The sequence below is a fragment of the Aquarana catesbeiana genome, linkage group LG09 (genome assembly GCF_042186555.1).
Source record: "Aquarana catesbeiana isolate 2022-GZ linkage group LG09, ASM4218655v1, whole genome shotgun sequence".
NCBI classification, from domain to species: domain Eukaryota; kingdom Metazoa; phylum Chordata; class Amphibia; order Anura; family Ranidae; genus Aquarana; species Aquarana catesbeiana.
Window position 1 is genome coordinate 213,537,520 of NC_133332.1, and position 6,397 is coordinate 213,543,916.

Below are 6,397 nucleotides of genomic sequence, written 5' to 3' on the forward strand. Positions count from 1 at the left end.
CATATTAATTACACAAGTTCTGTGGCTGATTATGGCGGTAATTCAACTCACTTGGTGCACTATCGGCATTAAATTAGCCTCAGAACCCGTGTAATTCATATGTGTTCGGGTTTAAAGGGATGAGGTGGTAACCCTAGGCGGAACCTGGCGGCATATTCAAAAAGTACAAAATTCTTAACAACTACAGTACACTGTAGTCTTACAGATTACATTACTGTATCAAATCATTTCATATCCCTTTTGTCTCTAATGCTTTGTCCAGTGCCCTGCATGAAGTTTTATATTATATATACTGTTCTTTCTGCCTGGAAACTTGACATTGTCCATAGCAACCAAAAAGTGTCCCTTTACATCAAAAGTGGTTTTAGACCAGCTAGAAAACAGCGATAGTAAATTAGAATACTTGCAGAATTGAGCTATAGTGAATCGTGAGGAAATTCATTTTATTATTATATTATTATTTTTGATAATTATTTATAGTTATTTATTATATTATAATTTATGATTTCGTGTTTCAAACTTTATCATACCCGGGATGTCTACTAGACTTGTTTAGACAGATTTAGGTGTGTTATTACTAAGAATTACAGGCCTACAATATAAACCGCCAAATTTTTATGCAAAACAATTGTATCACTTTGAGTCGCAAAAATCTGACATACCGTATTTAACGGCATAATACACCCACAGGCGTATAACACGCACCCTAATTTTAAGAGGGAAGTTTCAGGAAAAAAAACATAATTTTTAAATAACCAACTTTGAAGCAAATTAAGGGTCAGTGCCCATCAATGTCCATCTGCAGCCTGATTAATGCCCATCTGCAGCCTGATTAATACCCATCTGCAGCCTGATTAGTGTCCTCAATGCAGCCTGATTAATGTCCTCAATGCAGCCTGATTAGTGTCCTCAATGCAGCCTGATTAATGTCCCCAATGCAGCTTAAATAAAGTCCTCAATGCAGCCTGATCAATGTCCATCTGCAGCCCATCAATGCATCAGTGCAGCCTGATTAATGCTGTTTTTTTAAACTAATTTGCAGCCTCACCATCTCTCATAAAAGCAGCCTTAACATCAGGAAATCACAGAGCCTTCATCTCCTCTCCAATCGGCTTTCACGTCACACACACACAGTCCCGCCTCCGCCATCGGCATTGGACCATCTCCTGTGATAGGCCGAACACTGGTCCAATGCTGGTGGCGGAGGCGGGACTGTGTGTGTGTGACGTGAGAGCCGCGTGAAAGCCGAGTGAAAGCCAAGTGAAGAGGAGATGACGGCTCAGTGAATTTTGGCAGCGCTCGCCCCCCTCCGAGGTACACTGTCATCGTATAATACGCACCCCTGATTTGCCCCCTATTTTCAGGGGGAAAAAGTGCGTGTTATATGCCGATAAATACGGTAATCATACCGCCAGGGTGGTTAAAGTGGTTGTAAAATCCTATAATCCACTCTATTATAGTATTATATAATGTACAATGTGTGTGTTTCTGTAATATAATTGTGCCAAATACCTTTAGTACAGCGCTGTTCGGCGCTCAGCTGACCTCCCGCTGCTCTCCTTCTCTTCTTCCAGCTGCCAGCAGGGGATCTTGGTCCCTCCCTCTGCAGTGCTCGGAGTGGGGAAGAGTGCTCTGGCGGGTCACGGAAGCGCCGAGGGGCACTGCAATGAATGTATTTGGCACAATTATATTACAGGAACACACAAATTGTACATTATATAATACTGTGATAGATTGATTATAGGATTTTACAAACACTTTAACTCGGTTCACACTGGGGATTCCTGACAGGCAGGGAGGGAGAGGGGAGAGAAGACATCACATTACATGATAAAACCTTCCCCCGAAAATAAGCCCTATAGTGCCTTTTGTTGCCAAAATTAATATAAGACCCGGGCTTATTTTCGGGGGAAACTCGTATGTGTGTAGATGTTGCTGCATTCTGTAAAACCATTAGTTTAGTTTTTTACATTTTAGGATGGGGTGCCTTGAGATTGTGCAGAATTTTTTCGGGTGCCTTGACTAAAAAAGGGTTGAGAAACACTTGTTTAAATAACAATCATACACAGCATGTTTGGCAATTAATGATATTAAACAGACACTAAACAATATCTTTATTCTCTAAAAATTATCCATATGCATCTACTATTTAATGGTCCTGTAATCTATTTTTCATTAAATAATTTCTTATCGTGTTTTTCTACCTCCTTGTAACATCCTCTGTAGATTCCTGAATCCCTCTATCTCCCATTTCTTTTCCGTAAATTTGAAGCGAGCAGTGCACTTTAGTTGCAGTCATGTGCACTGCTCAATGCACACTACAAATGCCATAGTCCATAGTCTATTTGGGCAGCGAGCAAGAGGGTGGCCATACTCTTACATGCAGTAGGACCATAGAGAACAAATTTAGCCATCCTTTAATACAAAGTTGGATCACAGCAGATAGACAGTAAAGAAGATTTGGAGGAGGTTGAAAGTAATAAGGTACTTTTTTTAGTTAAAGTGGATCTTCGCTGCATCTGAGCACCAAAAACCAAAACCAATGTTTAATTAATTTTTATGGTTCAAATCAAACTCCCCCATCCATTCAAGTCTCCATGCTTTATTTTGTTGAGAAATCACTTTGAAACTTAATCCCCTAGCATTTCTGGCTGTGGCCATCTGGAGTAAGGGCAAATGATTCATGTAGCATTTACCTCCTGGAATCCATGTGCCCTTACCTCAAGCATGCGCGCAGGAGAGTGTGCTTAGCTTAGAAAACTCCTCCTCTCCTCCAGAAGATTCCTGGGATGTACATTATTTGCCTGGGCAAGAAACCAGGAAGTAACCGAAGAAATGTAAAAAAAAAAAGTTTAAAACAAGTAAATATGATATACTTTTCTATTTACTAATGCTAGCAGCATGAGGATTAAAACTAAATAATGTTGACTGGGATAAAGATCCACATTAAGAATACATATTTGAATACCAGAAGATTTTAAAAGCCAACAGTGATATAAAGTTAAACATCACAAATTGCTAAATACTTAGTTGAAATGTATGAATTAATTGAAATACCAACGCTATGTATTATTCTCATTAGATAGACTAATGAATTACACCACCACAGGATGGTGCTGTGGGTGTATAAGTTGTGGTAAAAAGTGCCACAGCCTAATAACTAGGGTCAATGGTGAAGCAACCCCTGCAGAGGAATATACCAGGGGTTGCTACACCATTGACCCTGGTCCAGCGGTTACAGTTGGATGTGCTGGTTATCATGTATATGAGTCTGTATTACTTTTATAGGTTTTTTAAAAAAAGATTTGTGTAAGTTTGTTATTAATAAAAATTCATGTATTATTCTCAGTCAGACTTGTGACTCACAGACCCCTGGCACTTTCTATAAAGGGGGAACATCCCCACTATACAAGGCCTATAGCTCTGCAGGATATGTCGCATCCCTGCCCTATGATCTATAAATGGGCGCAGTCCCACTGGTAAAGGGCTTTCCTGCGCTGTCTTCCTTTAAACCTAAACACCTCTCTTCTGTACTCGATGCCTGAAACATGTTACGAAAATGACATTATGAGATTAAATAGACCCTGATTGATTCACAGTGCTGAAACTTCCAATGCCAAGTTGATTTCTTGTAATCAGGGAATTATGTGAAGTAATATCTAAAAACTGTTTTCAGAAAATGTACTTGCATGATAATATTTAATGATTTTAATGGCTTCATATCTGACTGAAGGGTGGGACTTATATCTGCCTGCAGTTCCTTATGAAGTATCCCCAGGGATTGTAAAACCACGTATCTCCACAGCAATGCAGAACATGTGAGGTTAGCAGTGAATATCCCGGATAAAACACAAGTGACTAGCAATGCTTCACCTATGTCAGGATTGTAGGCGGAGAAGATTGTGGGAAAGCAGCTGTAATAATTTAAGTTTGAAGAAGGATCTCATGCATGTGATATGCTGGAGTCCTTATCATCATCTTTATTACAGATCCATGATAGGCCAGGACTGCCAATGGATTTTCAGGAGGCTCTCTTGTGGACACCACAAATCAGCTTGTGGCTTGGCTTAAATCGTTTTAAATTGCACCTGTCTACAAAATATGTAGTGGAGATGGATATCTATGAGATCAAAATACAATCCATTCCCTGGGATAGAGGTGGTTCTGCAGTCCCAAAGTGTGCATTTTCCCAATTCTCAGAGGTGAAGTCATTGACTCGGGACAAGTATGCTATCAAGGAGTTCCGACTTGCTGTATGTTTCTGATGAGTGACTAAGATAGGACTGAAGCCAAGATCAATATTACAGCCTTTCTTCTCTTACAAACCTTATGAATTAAAGGACCAAATATAGGGGCTGCTTTTGGCCTCCTTCTGAAAATGCTACTTACCTGGCTGTAGCTGGTCTTAGTACGTCTTAGTAGCAGAATCACACTGCTAACCTTTTCTCTGCTTCATCCTGGTGACTGATTTAGAGCACTGAAGCCAAAAAACATTACCATAACTGACAGACAGGTAGCATTTTCAAGGGAGAAGCAGCAGAGGCAGCATTTAAATCCGCTTAAATCTGAGTTCCACTTGGTTTTGTGTTTATTAAAAGTCAGCAGCTACAAAAAGTGTAGCTGCTGACTGTTAATGAACACACACTCACCTGTCCTACAGTCCAGCGATGCAGCCGCCCGAACCCTCGGTTCTCTCCGGCACCGGTATCAAAAGCGTGGGCACCCGGCTGAGACAGCTTGCGCCTTCATAGCCTGGTGCGCACTGAGCTTGCGCGAGTCGTGCTGTGCCTTCTCAATGGCCGGGCAATCTTCTGGGATCTGTGACGTGTCCCAGAAGATTGCAGGGAGGGAGGGGGAGAGGAGGGCTTCCGCTCGAGTCGCCTAGGCGGCCTGAGCGGAAGTGGGAGCTGGGTACCTGTCAAAAATAGGTACCCACTCCCCCCCCAAAAAAATGACATGCCAAATGTGGCATTTAAGGGGGCGAGGAGTCCCTAAAGTGGAAGTTACACTTTTGGGTGGAACTACACTTTAACAACCAGAAAGCTAAAGTTTTTGGAGGAGGGGTAGCAAAGGCAGCCGCCATACTTCTCCCACAACAGGCATACTTTAAGCGGTTGTAAACCCTTACATATACTCAGTGAAGTGACTGTCCTCAGGTGATACGCAGAGATGAAACAAATCCTCCTACATAAGTTGTACCCGTTTATCTGCAGCCTCCTCTTCTCTACATCCATTCAATGTGCTGAATTTATAATGCTTGTCTGAAATAAAGAGGCAGGGAGCTGAAATTACACACTTCAGAGCCCAATGAGGAGAGTTCTGAGCGCTGATTGGAGGGAAAGGACACACCTCCTTCACACAGCAGACAGACCTGAAGGCCCTGGTATGGATTTTGGGGGGGTGCTGAGCCATTTTTAAAAAAATTTTGGTGAGGGGTTCCCTTAAATATCCATACCAGACCCAAAGGGCCTGGTAATGGACTTGGGGGGGGGGACCCATGCCGTTTTTTCAATGATTTTTATCTATATTGCCGGGATACAACAATACATTACAGCGGCAAGTAGTTTTAAATTACTTTTTTCCTTTATAAATGTAGTTTTGCTGTGGTAATGTTCTAAAGATGCGCTACTTTACAGGCATACTAAGGACACCCCCCAGGCATGATATTTTAAGGAATTTTTCATTTTTATTGTTTTACTTTAAACATTATTAAAATCACTGCTCCTGAAAAAAGGCAGTTTTTGAAACTTTTTTGCATTGATGCATGTCCCCTGGGCAGGACCCAGGTCCCCAAACACTTTTTATGAAATAGATTGCATATAAGCCTTTAAAATGAGCACTTGATTTTTCATGTTCGTGTCCCATAAACTTTAACAGTGTTCGCACAAATTTTTTGTCTGTTCGCAAGTTCTGGTGTGAAACCGGACAGGGGGGTGTTCGGCACATCCTAATGCTTATAGCAGAGAATCGAAGCAGCAGGCAGAAATGGCACTTAGTGCTCTTATTTAAGACAAGTACAAATTTTAGAGGGATATGCTTTGTTCATATTTCTATAGCACCCTGATGTTTAGGCAGGGTTGCTAGTACATTTACCTGCCAGGCATAGTTGCCTTGGCCAATTGTTAGGGGATCAATAGATTTCACCCTAATTCTAGAATTGCTGCACTTCGATCCTCTGTTACTATATGGCCGGGTATATGGTGACATTAGATAAGACAAGGGCATTGCAAGGACAGATTAGGAATAGATAGGGTATCTCAGCCAACAGGCAGGGATCTTCTTCGGTCCCTTGGCCTGCTGGGAGAGCCTATTTATTTGGGTGAGGTCAGGTGATCGGGGTTCTGTGCCACTTGGATGGCTGTCTGGGTGGACGTGTATTGTGCTGCCCCGGGCTGCT